Here is a 22,337-nt window from a genome sequence, read left to right as displayed (position 1 = left end):
ATGTGTTACACGAGTCTAAGAATATTACATCAGCACCAGTAACTCTATCAACCAAACTTGTGATCTTATCTAAAAAAGACACCAAGTTCATTTGTCAGAATCTATTTTCCATAGATTAATTATACCAGCCTCCTTTAATTCTTGATTAATCAAGTCGCCTATCAGCTACTCCATTATCTTGCTCATGATCAATGTCAGAGAGTCAGGTCTATGATGACTTGAGTCATCCTGTTTAAACTCTTTACATATTGGAACATTTGATTCCTTCCAAACTTCTAGAACTTCCCCAGTTTTCCAACAATTTTTGAAAACTCAAACAGCCCAGCAAGCCCTGCAGCTAGCTCTTAAAACTCTTGGATGCAGGAGTTATCTGAAACAGATAAATTTAAAATATAAATTTAGTAGCGGCTTCATAAAACCATCCTGAGATACAAATGGAACAGTAAGGCTATGTCTACATTGGTGCGATCTTGCGCAAAAGCCTGTCTAAACTGGCCCGTTGTGCAAGAACACTGACGTTCTAATATATTAAATCAGTGCTTCTTGCGCAAGAACTATGATGCTCCCACTCAGGAAGAAGCCCTCTTGCGCAACTGTTCTTGCGCAAGAGGCCAATGTAGTCAGGCAACATGAATTTCTTGCGCAAAAAAGCCCTATGGTTAAAATGGCCATGAGAGCTTTCTTGTGCAAGAGAGCGTCTACACTGGCATGGATGCTCTTGCGCAAAAGCACATCTCTTGCACAAAAACACACCTCTTGAGCAAAAACACATGCCAGTGTAGATGCTCTCTACTGGAAGAGTTTTTGCACAAGAACTCTTCCGCAAAAGAATGCTTGCGCAAGATCATGCCAATGTAGACGTAGCCTAAGGATGCATCCACACTGTACTTGTAGCTCGAAATAAGTTACGCAGTTTGAACTATGCAAATTGAGTAGCTGATTTCGAAATTTGCTGCTGTCCTCATTCCAAGAGGTTTACAGGGCTGTCAGAATGGCAAGCCTGTTATTTCAAAAGTTATTTTGAAAGAACAGGATTGTTTAAAAGACACAGAATAGCTATTTTGGGATACCAGAACTATCCTGAAATAGCGCAGCAGTATAGACGTACCCAAGGAGTGTTATCACACAACTACAGAACAAAATATTTATTGATCTATTCTCCCTTTTCTGCATTATTCTTGATAATTCCACCATTTTCATCTATCAATGGACAATTGTTAGGATTCTTTTGGTCCTAATATTAAGCTCTTTTTTATTGCTCTTATCTCCACCTGCCATAGATATCTCCTTGTATTTCTTTGCTTCCCTTTTACCAATTTTTTACAAGACCTAGTTTCTGATTTGTATTCATTAATAATATCAACTTCATTTTTCTTTATATTTTGTTGCACAGGGTGTTTTTTAGATTATACTTGCCTTGAATTCCTGTCTAAAACTGCTCAATTTTTAAACCAATTCAGCCTTCTTCCACAATTGTGGGATTGTGACTTCTGGGGCTCATTCTTAAATAATTCCTAAACAGTCTAATTTTTCCTTATTAGAAAAATAATAAGCTGGCCCCTTTAAAGTACCAAATATACAACCATATATCATTGGTTTGGACTTCACCCTGTTTGCACAATATAAGGTTGATCAAGTCATGATCACTTGTATCAAAGGGTATGTCTACACTAGCTTGTTAGTTCAAGCTAGGTAGGCAAATGAGGGCAACCGGGGTTGCAAATGAAGCCCAAGATTTAAATAGCCCGGGCTTCATTTGCATGTTCCCGGGCACCGCCATTTTTAAATCCCCCGTAGTCCGAACTCCGTGCCCATGGCTACACGCGGCACGGAGTAGGTAGTTCGAATTAGAGATCCTAATTCGAACTACCTACTCCGTGCCGCGTGTAGCCGCATCCCCCTTCTGTTCTGAAATTTGATTTGTCCTTTTCATATGTGTTTATTTTTTTAATTGTATCCTTTGGTATATATGGTTGTGACTATTTTCTTCCACTATTTGATCTGAGGAAGTGGGTCTGGCCCACGAAAGCTCATCATCTAATAAACCATCTTGTTAGTCTTTAAAGTGCTACATAGTCCTGGATTTTGTTTCAAGTAACAGCATGTTTGCAGTTTTGTTATCATAATGGGTGGAGCAGATAAGAAGTGAATGGACTGTGAGACTAGAAGGAAGATTTGGATGGTCAAACTTGGTTTTGAGAGCATTCGACATCTTTGACATGTAAATTTTATTATTGTTAGTACTAAAAATGTTTTGATAAGAGATAATGAGTAGCTTTGCTGAAAGTAGGAGAATTGGTGGCTCATTGGGAGTTACTGTGGTGACCCCTAGAAGCCACCATAGATTGCATTCTTTGTCTGAAGTTAGGGATAAAGGTTAGGTGAAATAATTTGCTTTGGAGAAGTCCAAGGAAACTTTCTTTGGGCAATGATCTGACATTTAAGTTCCTTGGGGCACATCTACACTAGGAAATTATTTCAAAAAACTTATTTTGAAATAACTCCCAAAGTAAATATTTTGAAATTGCACGTCCACACTACAAAGAAGCCTCAAAATTATTCCAAGTTAGACTCCCTTAATGTGGACGCACTACCTCAATTTAGAGCCCCAGGAAGCACTGGGGAGTAATTACTTTGAATGACTCTGGGAAGTAGTTATTTTGAAATAGCAGCAGTGGAGCATCCATGCTTCTACTATTTTGAAATAGGGGTTATTCCTTGTGAAAGCAGGAGTTATTGTTTTGAAATAACCAGCCCCTTATTTTGAAATAAAGGGCTTTGGTAGTGTGGATGCTCCACTTAGCATGGGCTAAGCGGCTAGAAGGAAGGTGGATCCCTGCAGAAACTGGGCCATTGATCTCTCAAAAATCATTCAGGACATCTCTACACGGGGAGTTATTTTGAAGTTACTCCCCTTACTTGGAAATAACAAGGCGAGCCTTCACACTACCAAGCCTGTTGTTATTTCAAAATAACAAGCCCATTATTTTGAAATAAGCTCATTCCTCTTTACAAGCAGAAGTTATTTCAAAACAGTTATTTGGGGGATTATTATTTTGAAATAACTTGGTAGTGTGGACATAGCCTCATTGATTTCAGGTGAACGTAAATATTTGAAACACTCGATACCTACTGTGATCACGTGGGTATCGGTGTGTGTTCACTTGCTTGCTTAAGACCGATTAAAAAACTACATTTAGGCAAAAGCACTCTGGTTTGTATCAATTATATATCAGATGGATGAGCTGTGCCCACATTGATTTATTCCTGGAACTGCCTGGAGAGAAACAGTGAAGTTACCACTAATTAGGGTTCTGAAAACCCTGGGTAATAGCATTACTCTCATGGGTAAGGGATGTAAGATTGGACACCAACTTGTCAAATTATCTAGTTTTGTTCTCTTCACCATTTATACCATCAAAAAAAAGTTCTGGGTAAGCAGCCCATATAATGTAGCCATTTCACTGTCCTGGTTTATAGAGCTTTACTCTCTTGAAGTCTATTTCTTGTGACTGTCAGAGACAAAATCCAAATGTGTAAATTGAATGCAACTTTTTTTATGAATACTTAAAACATAATCACATCTTCTTTATGGGTCTTCTGCTAGTTTAGTCACATTAACATCCCTCTTGTGAATTCACAGTGTGAAGAAAATCCTGCTAAACATGTCACAATAAACTTCTTGTTTGAGACCCTATAGGAAAAAAGGGGATAACATTTGCCTAAAACCTGGAAAAATATAGTTTACAAGAAATATATCTATCAGCAGCTGTAAAACGGTCATAAAATAAAATTGGAATTTATATCAAAATGATTCTTAATACCTTAGGGTTTCTGTATCTCTGCATAGTTTACCCTGAGAGATTTAGTAGTGGAGTTTTATGTTAACAAGCTGAAAGTTATTGCAGAATTGTCAGTAATATTACCTTTTTCTCAGGGGGAAGATACACTTGCCTATATATCATTCATTTAAATAGCAGAATAGTAACCCTCAAAAGGTGCACTATCTAATGCTATTGGCAATTGCTGGGTGCTTGCAGATATGTTAATCACCTTTACAGAGATCAGTTTAAATCCACTGTCAGAGATGCTGTACAGGCCAAAAGGTATAACTGTGTTTAAGAAATATCTCTCTAAGTCCATGTAAAACAAGCTCATTGATGCCTAATAGTCAAGACGCTCAGGGACATAACCCCATACTCCTGCTGTCCCTATGCCTCTCGCTGCTAGAAGCTTGGACTGAGCAACAGAGGATGGATCACTCAATAAGTTGCCCTGTTCTGTTCATTCCTTTTGAAACATCTGGAGCAAGCCACATGCACAAGACACTGGGATAGCTAGAGCACAGGTCTGATCTGGAATGGCCATTCTTAAGGGATTTTTGTTTGTTTGTTGATAAACAGAAGTATATTGTGGAAATAGGGTTGAGCAGTATGTTTCCCAATTGGATTCCCTACTCTTCAGGGGGCATTTGATATTTCTTTTCACAGAAAAAGAAAGTTTATTTATACGTGTGCATGATTGCTTTAAAAAAAATGGAACAGAGGACACAAGCAGACACAGATGCTGTTAACAGCGGAGTGAAAATAAATCAATGCTGGACGATACCTTATTGCTAATAACAAACTGGCTTACAATGACAAACTAAATGCACAGACTTTGGAATGAAGCTCTACATGGTTTACCTTGCAAAAAAACGTATATCCCTTTTTCCAGTCATCGTGCAGCTGTGTCAATGCTAGCAATCATACAAGGCTAGTGTAGATGTAAGGGGACTGTTAGCCCCTTACTAAAATTCAGTGGGAGTTTATTGGCCAGCTCCCAGTACCAAAAGGGGAAGGGTCCATGAGAAATCAGGGCCCTGAGACGGACAGACCCCAGAGACAATGACAAGCAGCCAACACTCCAGCTCAGCCTGATTGACAGGTTGGATAGGCTAGTGAGGAAATTAAGAGGCCAGGTCCCGTCCTCCCTGTGAGCTGGGATTTTCTGGGTCTCTGAGGGAAAGTAGAGAGAGCTAAGAAGAGCAAGCTGTGTGGAGATCCAGACCTGCAGTGCCAGAGCCCAAGGAGCCCAGACCCTGTGCTAAGGGGCAGTCCTGCAGCAACAGTGCCAGGAACACACAGCCCAAGGAGCGCAGACCCAGTGTTGTGCAACAGACTTGCAGTCATCAGAGAGCCAAAGGGGACAGAGAAGCAACACAAGGAGCTGGAGACTGGCAAAGCAGCACAGCCTGCAGCTGGGTGTGGTGAGCAGCTGGGACCAGCAATGTGTGGGGAAGGCTCTGGGCAGGGAGACACCACCAGCCAAGAGGCCCTGCAGCCCAGACTAAGAGAGGGGTCCTGCCATCTGTAGCCTGAGGCTGTGTGGTCACTGCCAGAGCAAGCATGTCCAGCCTGCAGCACAGCCAGAGCCTGAGAGCGAGCCCTGGGACCTATAAGGAACAGACTGTGAACTGTCCTTACACTCTGCAGACTGCTGTTTGTGATGTCCCCATGCTACAGAGCAGGACTGTATGTTGTCATTTATTTTTATTCTTTTCTCTTTAATCAGTTGATATTTAATAAGTTGTAGTTGCTTTGAACTGTATGAAATGATCACTGGGTCAAGAAAGCATGCAGTGTGAAGAGAGCACCCCGGAATGGGAACACCCTAGCTCCTGCCCCAAGTGACTACTAGGTCAGGGATTAAGCCCCAGGAAACCTGGGCCTAGCCTTGTTGGGATTTCGAGGACTCTACTACTCAGGAGAGTGGAAGGGGAGCCCTCAGGATCAGGTAGGCCGTAGTGTAAAGGAAGTGGGAGCGGGGACTCAGATCCTTTCGTTAGTCCATTTCACCAGAGTAGTATAGAAGCTAGGAAAGTTCCCCACAATAGCATGACCATTCCCCTGCTTACATAGACAAGCCTCAGAAGACCCAGACACACAAATAATTAGGCTGATTTATAACTGAGTAGAAAAGAACCAGAATCTTGCAGCTTAATATACCTAGGATCCACTTTACAACATGATGCAAGTGTGTGGACAAGTTAAAAAATAAACTACGAACACACTAGCCCAAGAAACTCACTGCTGGTGATGAGATCTGTTTCCACTGAGAGCTGAAATGCTGGGTTTTGAGTTATCCTAATCCCCTTGAACTAACACATGCCTTTAATTAAGAGTGGGCACAGCCAGCTAGCACGCAAAAAAGAAGGCATGGCTCTATAAAAGAGTTCTAAGCCCATTTGTTCTTCCCCACTGAGCATCACCTACAGGGGGAAGCATTTCTGGTTATAATATCCCGATTATAAAAAAAAGTTCTGTAGAATAAATCAAACCTAAAAGGAATTATATCTCCCATGGCCCCAGACAGCCTGATGATTTTGGCTTGGCTACAGTCAGAGTAGGACTGCCTTTAAGTAGCATTTGATGAGGCCTATTAGCCGAGGATTTGTGGCTGCTTGTTTGTAATGGGATCAGAGCTAGCGGGGTAATATAGTTATAAGAAGGAGCAAAGTAGGATGGGCTTATTTGGGGCCAGCTGACTACTGCCACCCATGAATAATGCCATCTGGAAGCAGGCTGGTAACTTCTGAGAAACATTTTTAAGACAAAAAAGCCTGCGTTGTTCCAAAGATCTCTGCCTATCCTGCACCATAGTCGGAGAGAAGGTCCTTACAGAGGGTAAGCTGCGGGAGGAGGTTGTATTTCACCCTATCATCTGCACAGAATGCCGATTTCATTAGGACTTCCATAAGGGTGCATGCTTGTAGATTTAATTTTCTATTTTGTTTTGTTTAATGTGAACTGGAAGGAAGAGTTGCTAATTCAGCATCTATCTATATGTTGCTTAAGGGACACCTTTTGGATTTCTTTCAGAAAGTATATGGCTACTTTCAGCCAAGAGTTTAGTTGAGAGGCAGGGAAGCTGTTAAGTGGTCTTAGTATGAGAATTAAGGGTAAGAAGTGTGGGGAAAAATATTGCTTACAGTGTTCAATATTAGTATAAAATGTAAGCTATAGGAAAGTGTGTTTGTGGGAAGGAAGTTCTTTTTTAAAAAAAATACATGGGGAAAATGGTGGGTACAAACCCTTAGCAGAAAACCTACCACCAAAAACAGCCATCGAATGTTTGATCTCAAATGTTTCACGCTTAAAATAAAGAAAGAAAGAGAGAAAGAAAGTTCTGGCTACTTATAAAGAGGAGCAAATTTAACTCTCACCACAGTGTTTTCCAGTATTTTGTTGGCATCTTCATTCTGTGAATCATGCTTGAAACTTCAGAACTAGTAATAACTCATGTAAAAACGTGGTCCCCATCAGCCCCTTAAAACATAGCATTCCTAAACAAGGTTTTGGGGGAGCAGAAACATGGCTGATGTCATACCCAAGTCAACAATACTGGATATATGTAGAAAATGAGCCACCTGTACTGACAAGTAACAATCAACAGAACTAAGAGTAAGTTACTACTGAATGTGAGTAAAGATGGCAGAATCTGGCCCTAAATGAACTGAAAATCTTTCCAGGTACATACAATAAATTGAGTTCATCTGCAAGTAATTTAATTTAGTTATTTGAAAAAGCTTAGAAGGGTGCTGCATGGCATTAGCTATCTGAGACCTATCACAAAAGCAATCAGATCATACTGGAGACCAGCTGTGCATCAAGTAGATTGCTTTTATCTAAGTGATAAAAACCTTGTAGAGTGTGAACAATACTGGGCATAAAATGTAATATTTTAGTGAATGACATAAAAGATGAAAAGAATGAGAGGAGAACTGGCAATTTAGTAAAAAAAGATATGAGGGGAGAAAAAAAGCCTCCAAATATGACATTTTACAATAAGTGGATTTTGCAGTGAACAGACATTTGAGGGGGAAATATTATTCTTTTTGTCCTAACTGATCTAGTTGGGGTACCTTTCCAGACACCTCAAAATACCTCCCGTGCCACTTGCCAGGACAAAACAAAAAGTGTTCACACATGTTGGACCAGTTTAAGATCTGGTGTAAGTGGGTGAAACTCCATTAACTTCAATGAAGATGCAAAATTGGCCCTTTTACTGTAATCTACATCAATAGAGAAAAGCATAAAATATAAAGGCAGTTATATGCCTAATGGTTTATTACTTTTATGAGGCTCCTAGCAGGACATTAACTTCAGATTATGTCTTTGGTGAACCATCTAGCCTGGCATTAATGATGGATGGGAACCCAATAAATAAAAAGATTGTTATTACTACTATTTAGAGTTGGCCTACCAGTATCAACTACCACCATTTTAATATTTGGAAACTTAGGAGGTATTTAGGAATCTCACATTTCACAACACATTCTCCACAAAAATTAGTATTATTTTGTGCAGCCAGTTTAAAACATTTCTAAATTTCCATTTCAATGATTAAATATTGTTCTCTCATTTCAGTAGTTATATATGTCCTGGAACTGCATGAATGCCCTTTTCAAACACAAGCCAACAAAAATACCAACTCATTTGGAAAAAAATAAGAATGAACACAATTTCAAGATGATCAGGAACCCAATTTCAAAAAAAGTTTGAAAGTGTTTGAATCCATATTACATCGCCTCCAACTGCATATTTTTCATTTTGATTTGTTTCTACATTTCTTTACACATCCCTACAGTTTCCTAAAATATCACCGTCCCATCGTTTCCTGCCTAGTCAATTAGTGGCAGGGGCAGAGGGGTTTGCAACCAAAAGGAGTCCAACTCTAAATCTAAGTTTAATCTCTGTACAGTACCACACCAAAACTCCAATCATTACACACATCTGCCAATCTGATTCAATTACTCTTAGACCTGAGGGTTCAAAATCTGTATCCACATTTTTAAAATCTCAAATTTTAAGTGGTTTGGGTTTGGCCCATTATAGCATCAGAGCAAAAGCAGAAAGACAACAATTTGAATGTGGTGCCACGTTTTTCCTTTAGGCCCACGTCTTCCCTTAGGTTTCCCGTCTGGGTGAAGAACACAAAGTCAATACTGACAGCTATAGTCTACCCTTATTTACATCTGACAAACTGTATTGACTTTGCAGAGATTGTATGGGCATAACTATAGGTCGGTGTATTTACTTACAGGCACCATGGCTATGGAGCCTCGCAGCTCCTATTGGTTCTGTTTCACCATTTGCAGCCAATGGGAGCCACTGGAAGTGGCAGACCAGCCCATTCCACTTCCCAGGCTCCCTTTGGCTGCAACTGGCAAAATGGAGCCAATGGGAGAAACATTGCTATAAGCAGAATTCAGCCCTCAATGAACATTCATGTAGTATCTATCTATTGGAGCTAACAGGAAGGCAGAAAGCGGTCCCAGGATCTCACCATAATGTCACTAGACATCAGACTATGGATAAAACCCATTATACTTCAATTTTCCTCTGTGAAATTCTCTTCCTTCCTATTTTGGAGAGTCTTTATAGCAAACTTTTCTTTATTAAAAATTATGTCATGCAAAACTTTACTCAATCTCACCTCTCAGGCACATAATCATCTCTGAAACACTGATGTATGGTGAAATCACCAACACTTCAGCTGTCAAAACTTTGAAATGAAAGGAAAAGATTCTCACTTATTGGTATTATGGTAAGATCTGAACAAACTTCTCCATGTGATAGATTATGGGTGTTTTTAGGAGTGTTTTAAAAGTATTTTTGTATAAGATTAGTGCTATGCCAACCTCACAGCTGTGAAGATGAAGTTTATCCGGAAAAGATGTGGGTAGTGGCAGTGCAAGCTTTCTGAAATTTTTTCCAGACTTGGCTTTCAACCTTTACCAAGAAGAGCCTTCTCTATTGAGGAGGTCATAATTCAAATTTGCATACTCCGTTACTTCTTAGCTTCTGAAGTAAGACTATCAGCAAGATGGCTATTAGTGCAAAGGAGTTTGTTTTTATTTTGGATATTTGCCAACTGGGAACTGGAATGAAACCGCTAACTCATTTCACATGGACCACTGAATAGCATCACTGAACAGTCCCTTGCTCAGACTATTGAGCAAAGCGGGATTATTGCTACCAGTTGACTAAGAACATCTCATGTGGTTAAGTCTATAAAAACAGCCTCTTAGCTTTTTTATCCTTTCTTCCTTTCCCTCCCCACTCTTTAGTTTCATCTACTAGTTATTTCTCATCTTTTATACTGTAAGCTCATTGGGTCAGAGCTTGTCATTTACCACACATTTGTGCAATACTAGTACCATCGCTGAGACAGCTTTTATGTTGTTGCAGAAATACTGTACCTAACGATCAGAGGGCAGTGACATTGAGGACTATGTCAAAAACAGTAACCCAACGATGAACTGTCTCCATATGTCATCACCTTTTGATCCATCTACTCCCACTCCACCTCTAAAATCCTCCCGAAAGTCATGATAAAGCATCATTCTTTCAATATGCAAGAGAAAAAAAAAATGTGAATTTCTAAAGGAGCAAAATTTACAGGTAGAGTATATATACACTGGATCCAGGCACTGCTGATTTGGACTAGGATCTCATTAAAATGTAGTTTTTCTCCACCTTTCTGGTACATCATCCCTTTTTCCAGATCGGCAGTTGTTCTTATTTAAATACAATATTACCAAATAGCATCCGAAGGCATGCCAATTCAAAGAACTATGGTGGTGTTCAAAGACAGTTCCATCCATTCCTCATCGAACCACTGTAGTTTACTTGCACTTCATATATTCAGCCATACATGCAACTGTGCATTTTCTAGCTGATGTTTAAAAAAAACCCCAAAAACTAAACATATTAAGACTCAGATTTATATATAATATTAAACTGGAAAAATATTTAAATGAGTAAAAATAAATAAAAAGCAGTTCTAGATGTGTGCACAAAGAAACTCACTCAGCGTTTGGAATCATTTCCAGTTTGAAAACTAAAAGTTGTGCATTTACTACTAACGTGTGTGCCTCACTGCCCTCTACTGATGATTTCTTGGGACATTTATTGTTAACAAAGACTGTCCGTTAGATTAGGTTGTATGAGCTTTCATAACAAGGGGGGCCCATTCCTGCTGTTGCTATGGTGTTGCAAACCTCATGGCATACATCACAACGAGACTGATGAAGTCCTAAGTAAGGAAGCTATTATGTTAGGCAGCATAAAATGTTTTTAATAAAGCAAGGGAAGAAATTCACCTCTTTTAGGAGTACTGCAAATAAGCAGTTCAGTAAGTTACATAAAACGTTAGCAGCCTTTTGCATACAGAGAATGTGGTCTCTCTCAATTGCTTGTATATGAAATCAATTTCTCTTCTCTGCTTCGGAAACATGGCTATCACTTGATGTGCACAGTTTTAGAAAATAGGGCACAAACAGTTCTAGCTAATGCAAAGTAAACAATATCTAAACAACAACAAATGGTCTGGTAGCACTTTATAGACTAACAGAATATGTAGATGGTATCATGAGATTTCATGGGCACTTCTTCAGATGTGGCTGTGCCCACAAAAGCTCATGATACCATCTACATGTTTTGTTAGTCTATAAAGTGCTACCAGACCATTTGTTGTTTTTTTCCTGTAATCGACTAACTCAGCAACCCCCTGAAATATCTAAATATGTTTGCTAAAGAAAAAATATTGTACATAGGTAGACCTGCAATTAGAATTTACTGGGTTCACCACAAGATACATAAAAGCTACCATTGCTTTTCACAGCTTCCATCATCCTCATATTTTCAACTACACGTTGAACCTCTCTAGTCTGGTACTCTCTGATCTGACAATGTATGTGGCCTGGAATGATTTTATTTAGCTAGATGTCCATTTATGGGTGTGGCCAAGTTTCCATAAAGTTGGTTTACAGCCACCAGTCCTGCCTCTCAATGTTCTGTGCTGTTATTTAGCTCTAATTTACCCCCTACAAGTCTTCTAAGAGCCGAGTAAGCAGCAGAAGAGTTGCTAACGCTGCTAGAGAACATTCACCTCCCATGGTTCAGCAAATTCTCTGATTTGGCATGGTCAGGTCCCAAAAGTCCCAGACTGGAGAGCTAGAGAGGTTCAACTTGTTGTCTCTCTGCTTCAGCAGCACTCTCCAACACACACTTTTCATCAGACTGTTTAATTAGAGATTTCCCCTTATTACTTGAAGCAAACTAGTTTTCCAAACAGAACCATTTATCCCCAACAAAAACAGACCTGAATTACAGAGAACAGTGGAAATGATTGTTTGATTAATTTTGTCTTTTTCTGCTCATAGCGTGTACTGAAGTAGATTTTGATCTTTGAGTTTATTACATACAATATAATCACATGTATTTGATATCCAGAATGCAAGCTACTTGAGTTACAATTGGACAGATAAATCGCAGGGTATTGTTTTCATTTCCTGAGTAGATTAGCATGCAAATGGTGCCAGTGCGTACCAAAGCAAATTTTAACTTTCATGAATACTTATGTATTCAAATTTGAAATCTTCTTTCCATTAATATTTTTGCCAGTTAAACTCACTAACAGATTAATGAAAGTCAGGCACTGGAGAAGTACAAGCACAGTGTTAGAGAAAAGAAACTGCCCCCCCAGTAAAAAAGTTTGGCCAGGCCGCTCTTGTTATAGTGGGCTGCAGTACTCCTTGAGAGAAACCGGCCGCACCCTTCCTGCATACCATTGCCTTTAGAAAAAAGGAAAGGTGTGAAAAGGGGAAAATAGCCTCAGACTCTCCCACCCGTCACCTTGGCGTGAGAACTGCGGGGCTTACCTGGTCGCATGAAACCTGCACAGTTTTGGCCCTACCCCTGGGACACAGACCCCCCACTTGGTGACCATTGGGCCATATATGGTAACATGCAAGCGCAGGAAAGCAATGTGCAGATTTGAGGATAAATATCCAGGGCACAGTTCACTCTAGAAGGTCTTCGCAACACACGTACAACCATGTGTGTGCCTTCTCGCATACTTCAAAGCGCTGCCGGCCTGATCAACCGACCAGCCACTTCCCCCGACTCTCGGGTGTAACCAAGGCCTTCGCAACCGAACCGATATCTGTGAAATGTTCCATGTGCTGTGTAAGTTGGTATGTATGATTTGATTTTTTCCTGTTGTATAAGCTTAGTGTTGTAGTTGTTTTTGGGTAGTACATAAAGAGTTTGTAGTTATCACTGCTATTTAATTACTGTAGCTGGATATTTTAAGATTAGAGACTATTCCCCTTGCCATTCCCATCCTTATATCTCTGACACGTTTTACTAGAAGCCATAGAATATAATAAATACTGTAAATTCATTATTAACACGGTCTATTAAAAATCTTAGAATAAATACTATAAATTCACCACTGTCATAAATAAATAATTTTTATTTGATAAAACTGTCCACCTGGTTCTGTCCTTCCCCCCTTGGGTGTTCATCATCGGACCTGTGATACAGCTAAAGCTAGTTCTTTAAAACACATAGGTGATCTTTTAGAATTTTGATTTTCATTTTTGCCCAATTCAAATTTTTCTTTAAATATTTCAACTTTCTGTTAACTGCAATTTATAGGCTACGGTCCCACAAAGTTAAGTACACACTTAATTTTATGCCCAAGCGTGGAAGCCAATGGGATTAAATCATATTTTCATTTAAATATGAAATGTAAGCATGTGCCTAAATCTTTGCCAGACAGGAGCCTCAACATGGATAACTCACTTTTATTCTTTTTACCTCTCTTTCCATTTTTCCTTTCTATCTAGGAAGAAAAATATGCTCACTGTCCATTTCACTCTAGAAGCATTACTGTTAAGAGGGAAAGTTATTTGTATTGGTCCATTTGACCGATTTGCATTTCAAACATAAAGGAAACTCAAAATAAAACTCGACATACAAGAACTGAAAAATTCTCAAACAATGTAAGCCAATTTTTGTGTCATAGTCCCTGGCTTCAGGTTTCCTTTGTATTTGGGGATACGGAAGGTAAACTCAGCAAGTTTTGATGTGTTCTATGAAGCAGAAATATACATAATCCATTTTTTACTTCAGAAAAGAGAAGGTAAAAAAAAGTGTTGCTTTTGAGAATTACGCTTAACTTAGAATTTGCCCCCAACACACAACTAACAGCGTTCAAAAGTCTGATGCATTCCCAAGAGACATTTTCTGTTTACAAAAATAAAGGCAGAAGAAATGATAAAATGCAGTCCGACATTAGGCAAGATCATCCTCCTACAAATGCCAACATATCAATTTTCAAAAAGAGAAAAATCACTGTTAGAAATAGAAACCTGTCGGGAGGAAAGGGCATAAATATACTGAAAAAACAGGTCAGCTATTAGGAAGGTGTGCTCTTCTGAATGGCAGGATTAGCAATCTGAAGGTATGTTGTACTGTTATACCAAGATAAACAGGACCCATGTGTATAAAATAACTTTCTGATGGGCCAGCATTCATGCTGGAACGGTGTAAACCACAAATTTAAAACAAGTTGCTAAATACAAAACAGCTTCAGAGATATGAACACTAGAGCAATGAACTAACTGGTCAAGTGCACGGAGGGTAGGTGACAGAATTGCTAGGTCCTGGGGCAAGGTGTGGGGGACCCTGTTCCAGGTTCCTAGAAGGGACAAGGCTTCTGGTGGAAGGGGGCAGGGCTGGAGACTAACCGTCCCCAACCAGCCCTTCAGCCCTGTCCGGCCCATACCACCCAGGTCTCAGGCATTGGTTTAAAGGGCCCCAAGCTCCAGCTGCTGCAGTGGGAGCAATGGGGGCAGCTACCAAGAGCCCGGGCCCTTTTAAATCACCACTTCCCACCCACACCCTCTCTTGGCAGCTCTGACTCATTTGGAATTGAAATTGCGCAATCAGGCGACAACAACAAAAAAAGTGAATACTGTATGACTCAGCACAGGAGCAGGCAGTGGGATGTGCAAATGTGTCATACTTTCAGTAGATACAAAGCTAGAAATATTGTTTTTAAAACCCATCAACAATGGTATTAGCCTCAGCAACATAGTAGTAGAATATGGTATCCGGATATCAAGTGTCACTGATATTCAAAAAAGCCAAGAAAAATTAAAGCAATTTACAAAAGATATCCTGATATGAGAAACAGCACAATTGGACAGTGACAAGAAGCAGGGGAGGGGAACACCAAGAAGATTTTACATATGTAAGTGGAAGAGTTCTTCTCTACCTGTCTTCAATGGCTTGAACAGCAACCTGAAGCCACACCAATGAACCTAATAATGCTTCAGGATATATGCACCTTGGTAGCAAAACAGCATGTCAGCAACCTCAAGCCGAGTATCATTAATGTGTTTTTCAAGCCTACTAGTACTTAAGCATGAAAGTTAAGCTCGGAGCCTTTTTTAAAAAAAATTGTCATTATAAAAATTAGTGCTGATATGGCTTACTGCAGTATTTTTCTTAGTACTGTTTGAATATTTAAATCAGTAGATTTTTGTGTTGGCATTTTTTGCCATGAATAATGAACATTAGAAAGGCAGCAAAAGAAATGATTTAAAATTGAAATAAAATACTGTCTTCAATGTTCCATTGTAAACTTTTGAAAGAACAACCATTATGTTTTGTTTAAAGTTATGAACATTTCCAAGTTACAACCTCCATTCCCAAGGCATTCATGACACTGAGGGTCTACTGTAGCATCATTCAGAAAAACCCATATTTTATCTGAAAGACCAATGCTTTCCTTTCACTAGATCCTGGCAATAAATCGAGAAATATCTCACTAATATATGGTTGACTGAGTAATACAGGATAGCCCATTACAACTTCTTGATTAGAAAAGGGACAGAACTCAAGTCCTTGGGCTTCAAAAATGAAGCTTATTTAAAGAGTAATCTCTGTGACTTTTTCTACACCACCAGGTTATTTAGAAATCAATTATTTTGAAATAGTAACTCCTAAAATAACTGTTTTGAAATAAGTATTTTTTTTGTGTAAATGTAAAACTGTAGTTAAGGTTTAGAAAGGAAGTTCTGTTTTCCACGCTAACTATTTTCACCAAATTATTTTGCTTTTTTTAAACTAGCTCTGAAATTGATGTGTCTCTACCATGGAAAATGCAATGGCACTAAAACAATTTTTAGGATGGGGACGCTCAGCTGCTCCTGCCTTTACCTCTATCAACACCTCTCAGTGCCAGAGACTGGGGCCACAGCTAGGGACACCTGTGGCCCACGGCCAAGAGTAGAGCCCAGTGGCTAGAACTCGGAGCGGCAGTGGCAGCAGCAGAGCGGGTAGCTGGGCCCCTAGAGGCAACAGGGCTTCCACTCTGGGTGCAAAGCTGGCAGTGCTGCAGCAGCCCCTTCACGCCCTACTTCCTGTGCCTATGAGCAAAAGAGAAGACTTTTGTTTTCATAAAACCTCAGAGAACGTTGATTGTACAAACCTAAAAGCAGTCAATTTTGGGTTGCCTTTTATTCAAGTCATGTATGTTTGAGGAACAGCAGATTTCTGCTAAAAGACCTGTCATATAATTCTAAAATAGGAAGTCCACTTTGGTTCACAAGAGAAACAGTGGCTCAGTCTTCTTGTAAAAGAGACTGAACAGGCGCAATAATACATGCCACAGGTCAAGGCTGCCTCAGCCTGTGAATTTACTCCGAGTAATTTTTTTAGTGCTATTTCACCCGTGGCAATCACAAGAGTAACTCAGGGTGAATTGTTGTAGTTCTCAAAACACTCTCCAATATACAATGACAACTTTAGCACCTAGATTAGCCAATTCCAGTACAATCACCAAAAAAGTTAACTTTGAGGGAACCTCCAAACACAATTGTTTCAGACAATTTTTCTTCTAACCATTTAAACACAGGCTCATGGTTTAAACCAATCTGGCCCAACAATAAATATTTTTTAATGCTTCAAGAGCAACAGGTTATCACCACAGCCCCCCCCCCCCCCCCCTACCAGTCTAGCCCACAGCCTGATTCTCTTGTAGCCTGCCCAAAATAATTAGGAAGAAGCCACGACAAAACCCACAGGTCCCTTATGCTTTGGGAAAGAGTGAATCCAAAACGTACAATTCAAGCCCATTTGCAAAAAATCAAACAGTTTCTACATCTGCACAGAAGTAGTTTTTCTCCAGCAACAGGAATATATGGTCCCTGTGAGATATCACTAGATTTCAAGCCCAGAAGGGATCATTGTGATACCCTGCATTGACCTCCTATAGAGGACACAGGACACAGTAAATTCTGCGTGAAGCCCATACCTTCTGTTTGAATTCATCCATAATTTTTGAAAATGCGTCTAGTCATATAAAAACCTTACTACCATAAGGATGTCCACCATGTAACTGCTTGCAAACTAGCTCTGCAAAGTTCTCTAGTTTACCCTGAGCTCCTGAATGAGTCAGCAAGCCTTCCTAATTATTGCACATGGGCACCTGTTGAGGGGTTTGCTGCAGAAGCCATGAGCAAAGAATTAACTCCTTGTCTGCCAGTGCCCAAGTACATTTGGCCCATTGCTCCCCAGCTTAGTTTTCTTTTATATAATTTGGTGCATAGCAGTGGACTCAAAAAAGACTCATGGCTACAGTATAGGCATTAATCATCATTCAGCTTACCATACCTGCAAAAATGCGTAGGGTGATGCCTGTGCTATAGGATATCTGTAAACTGACATGTCCGTCCCTCTGCCTCTGTCTGAGGGAGGCCACATCTCTTTGCAGATTGCTCTGCTCTAGATTTTTCCAAGCAAAGGGAAAAAAAGGGGGGGGGGGAGGGAGAAGTAGTGTTTCCCAAGAGGCTCTGACCTTCAGGTGGGTCATGGCCATAATCGGCCTGGGCCTTGGCCTGTTATCACACAGAATGGTAGCAGATTAATCACCCAGATCTCAAGCAGGGCAAACCAGCAAAGAGTCAAGGCTCTGACCTGCAATTAGGTAGAGCTACAGGCTTAAAGAGGGGGAGTATTGTCTACCACCCCAGGGATCAGGTGACAGGGGGTTGTGGAACCACCCAACTCCATAGTGTCTTTGCCAGGACCCTATCAGTAGCAGGAGATCAGCAGAGATCCACCTATACTATATTGATGTTCTCTCAGGCCAGCTCTCAACCAGACTGTTGCCTGGTTTCATTGGGCTGCTTCCTACTCTCCCCATCAGGTATAACTGCATCTGGGGGTCATCCTCAGTCTCCCCAGGATACATAGCCAATGATAGTAGTAGTACCAGCTCTTCAGCATCAGCAGTTGCAGGGCCCTCTGGAGACTCAAACAGGCCCTCAGGGCAGCGGTGGTTCTTGGCATCCTGCTCCATCAACAGAGAAATGCATCCAGCTCCCTTCAACTGAGTTGCTAGGCTGGCTTTGATACTTCCCTTTCCCCTCTGATTCCATCCTGCAGGGCATGGTCCTCTTGGCTCCGCCCACCAGGCAGCTTGCGACTTTCCCTCTGCTTCCGCCTCTGAGAGATGCCATTCCTCCTCCACACAACCTCCAACTTAAACTAGAGAAATATGAAATCATTTACATTGGCAGACTTGCCTATTTCTTTTCCTAAAGTGCAGCAAAGAGAGGCCAGCTGCTTTCAAGAATTTAAACTGTCATGAAGATGAGCTGGGACAAAATATGATTGTGATAATCAAAACGTTAATGAAAAGATCCCTGGCCTTTGACGCCCCCTCACAGGAAAAGCAAACTTCAGATGCACACTGTAAAATGGAGCGCATATGCCAACAGAACTGATGCAACGAATTTCTGAGTGGCTCCTGTGTTGTGCTGAGTACATATTTGTTAAATTGCAGAATTGGGCATTTTATCATGATTAAAAAGATGCTGCTACACCTATTACCTTGGGAGTGTAGCCCTTCTAATAAAACCACTTAATATACTTTCACCACCATCTCTGGTTAATATTTTCTTCCACGTTGTTTTAGTGCACCACCATATTTTGGTAGTGGAACAACTAAATTTAAATGACATAATGCAAAAATAACATGCTAAAGTTGTTCTATATTTCATTGTCATGACAGTGTTAAATATATAGGGCTCAATTCGCAGTGCTGAAGTCAGTGGAATTATACCCCTGTAAAACTGCTGTATGCAAGAACTAAATCAGGTCCATAGTTTAAAAATACATTCTTCAAACAATGCATCAGTACTGGTGGGAATTACTTTCACTATCTGAATTCTAATGATTCTTTCATGGATTGAAGGATTTTTTTCCTAAGTCTTTTATGTATGAATTATTGCTTTTGGAATTAATCTAAACACAGTGTGTGGTAGTTTGGGGTTTGGTCATGCTCCAAACAATAAGACAGGGTATCTTTCACTCTCTCTCTATGCATGGCAGTAATTCCCTTCAACACTAATTAGAGGAAGCTAGAAAAATAAATTGGGAGAGAAAAAAAACCCTTGAGATGCTCTCTCAGTAAAGCATTATTTGATTGATGCCCATCTATTCTGAAGTCTCTATAATAAAATAATTAATTTATACTTTCAATATATACCTTCTGGTGTGCTTCAGCCAATGGACCATGTTCCCCAACTTTTAACAACAAAAACTAAAGCCACCTCAATAACTTACAAATGAAGCCATTATTTGGGTGGATCCCTAAAATTCAAACCAGTGCTAGACAAACCACAGAAAATTTGTAGGACTATGCAAACAACCAAGATCTGACAAGCTTACCCAAAATTCTTCAGTTTAAAACAAACACAAATTTCCACTGATACTCTAAGGGTCAGGTTCTGCTTCTCTTACCTTAGGTTAATTTAAATAAAAGTTATTCACAAAGTAAAATGTTTATTCAGCTTGAAGTAAGCATAGAAAAATTTGACCCTAAAAGAGAAGACTCTTATGAGATTTCCATTACTTCTTGCAGCCAGCTGTGCTATAAATATCAGGGCACTTGTATTATACACACTTATGCAAGTATCGCCTTTCAATGAGACTTCATTAAGCAAAAACCTAGGTGTTTGGAAGATCAGGGGGCTCAGGACAGCAGCCTCTCCCATGGTGTTTCAGCATTTGTCCTTTGCTCCCAAAGTGCAAACCAAACCAAACTGAGGGTGTTTTTAAGTTAATGCAGCTCCTTCTAGTATTGAGGAAGATTTAAGTTTGGGTCTGCGTTTTAAGCAAAGCTTCAGTTGATTTTTTATTTCTGTAGAATCAGTTTTGTAACCCTAAATCAAGTTAATCCTTACATGTATGACAGGCTACTGTAGGGCAATGTTTTCAAGAGTGGCCTCTGATTTTGTGTATCCCATTTTTATGCTTAATTTGAGATACTTTGGGACTGATTTTTACAGTTTCCATTGATTTCATTAGTTTACAGCAGTTCTGAAAACTTGACCCTCACTGAGTCTTAGTGAGGGTGCCCAGAAAACGCAGCCCTTGAAAATCAGTGGCCACTTGTGAAAATTGTGATAAGTGTAGAACTAGATCTGAATGTGAGTTCTCCCAGCATTGAGGAAGGTTCAGAATTATGGTTAAGAACATAAGAACAGCCATACTGAGTCAGACCAAAGGTCCGTCTATTCCAGTATCCTGTTTTCAGACAGCGGTCAGTGCCAGGTGTCTCAGAGGGAACGAGCAGAACAGGTGATGATCAAGTGACCATCCCCTGTTGCCCATTCCTTGCTTATGGAATGAGGCTTAAGGCAAACAGAGGCTAGGGACACCATTCCTACTCATCCTGGTTAAAAGCCATTGATGGACCTAACCTCCAAGAATATATCTAGATCTTTTTTGAGCCCTGTTAAAGTCCTGGTATTCATAACATCCTCTAGCAAGGAGTTCCACAGATTGACTCCATGTTATGTGAAGAAATACTTCCTTGTGTTTGTTTTAAAGCTACTACCTATTAATTTCATTTGGTGACCCCTTAGTTCTTGTGTTACGGGAATAAGTAAATAACTTTTTAAATTTACTTTCTCCACACCCAATCATGATTTTATAGACCTCTTTTCTAAGCTGTAAAGTCCCAGTGTTGTTAATCTCTTCTCATATGGGAGCCGTTCCAAATCCCTAATCATTTTTGTGGCCCTTTTCTGAACTTTTTCCAATGACAAGATATCTTTTTTTGAGATGAGGCAACCATATCTGCATGCATTATTCAAGACATGGGCATACCATAGATTTATATAGAGACAATAAAGCCGTGTATACACTAGGTGGAAGATCGACGGTGTGTGGCCAATCTTCTGGGGTTTGATTTAGTAGGTCTAGTGAAGACCAATTAATTCAAACTGAGAGGGCGCCCCTGTTGGTGCTGGTATTCCTGCTCCTCACAAGTAGTAAGGGAAGCCGATGGAAGTATTTGCTCCCTTTGACCTCCCACTGTGTGGTTGGTGATTTAAGATACATCAACTCCAGCTACATAATGTAGCTGGAGTTGCATAACTTAAGTCGATCTTCCCCTTTAGTAGATGTGCCCTAAGATATTCTCTATCTTTTTTTTTAAATGATTCCCAACATTGTTTCCTTTTTTGACTGCCACTGCACATTGAGTGGATGTTTTTAGAGAACTATCCACAATGACTCTAAGATCTCTCTCTTGAGTGGCAATAGCTGACTTAGATACTGTGATTCTGTATGTATAGTTGGGATTATGTTTTCCAGTATGTATTACATTGCATTTATCAAACATATTCCAGTCACGCCAGGTTGGCAGAGAGCTTTCATTATTTATCTGAAATGGTGCTTCTTTATACTTTGGTGTAAAAAGGGATTTCACAACTGGTAGTCATTAAAATAGGTGCCATTAATCAGTTTAAAATATACATAAACCCAGATAAGAACATGAAGAAATTTATACCCTTTAAACTTAAGACAAAGGAAGATTTTTCTGATAAGTTTTATTTATTTCCAGGAAATAATTTTCTTGTAACACATTTTGAACTTTGAATTTGTTAAACAAATGAGAACAGAATGAAGGGTCATCTGCCTACATGTACATTGGGTGGTGAATGACCAAAAAAACTACCACCAACAAAATAAACAACAACCCACAACCTTGGGATCAGGTGAAACTTGTAGAGAGTGAATTAACTGAAGATGTACACTTTTGGTACTGTCACAACCTCTAAATAGTGACAGATTCCCAAATATCCCTTGAATATGCTGAGCATTTTGCGATGAGCATTTCCAAAATCCTAAATCCAAACTTCAGTGCATTTTGAAAGAATTGATATAAATATCAAGACTTGCACTTTGTGAATGATGCCCATTCTAATTCTCGGTGTTTAGGAAGTTTTGGACTCAAGTTATGCCTGATTTCATTAAAATCAAATAAAAGGAAGGAAAAAAAAAAGAGGAAAAGTATTGTCTTTCCCACCCTTTCTTCACAATGGAGGGGCTCAGTGGAATGCGCTTTATTTAGAAACAAGCTCATAAGCAACATCACAAGAACATATTACACTGAACAGTCAAGCAGCATAACATACTTTTCAT

The 22,337-nt window shown here is 39.8% G+C and overlaps 1 protein-coding gene across 1 annotated transcript in view; it reads right to left on the bottom strand.

Moving 5' to 3' along the window:
- Positions 1–22,337, bottom strand: part of PIK3C2G (phosphatidylinositol-4-phosphate 3-kinase catalytic subunit type 2 gamma) — a 383,327-nt gene that overhangs the window by 337,946 nt on the left and 23,044 nt on the right. The window lies entirely within an intron of this gene.

This window comes from Pelodiscus sinensis, chromosome 1 (assembly GCF_049634645.1).
Source record: "Pelodiscus sinensis isolate JC-2024 chromosome 1, ASM4963464v1, whole genome shotgun sequence".
Taxonomy (NCBI): Eukaryota; Metazoa; Chordata; order Testudines; family Trionychidae; genus Pelodiscus; species Pelodiscus sinensis.
Note: the sequence above shows the minus strand (reverse complement) of the source record. Positions and strands in the feature narration are given on the sequence as shown.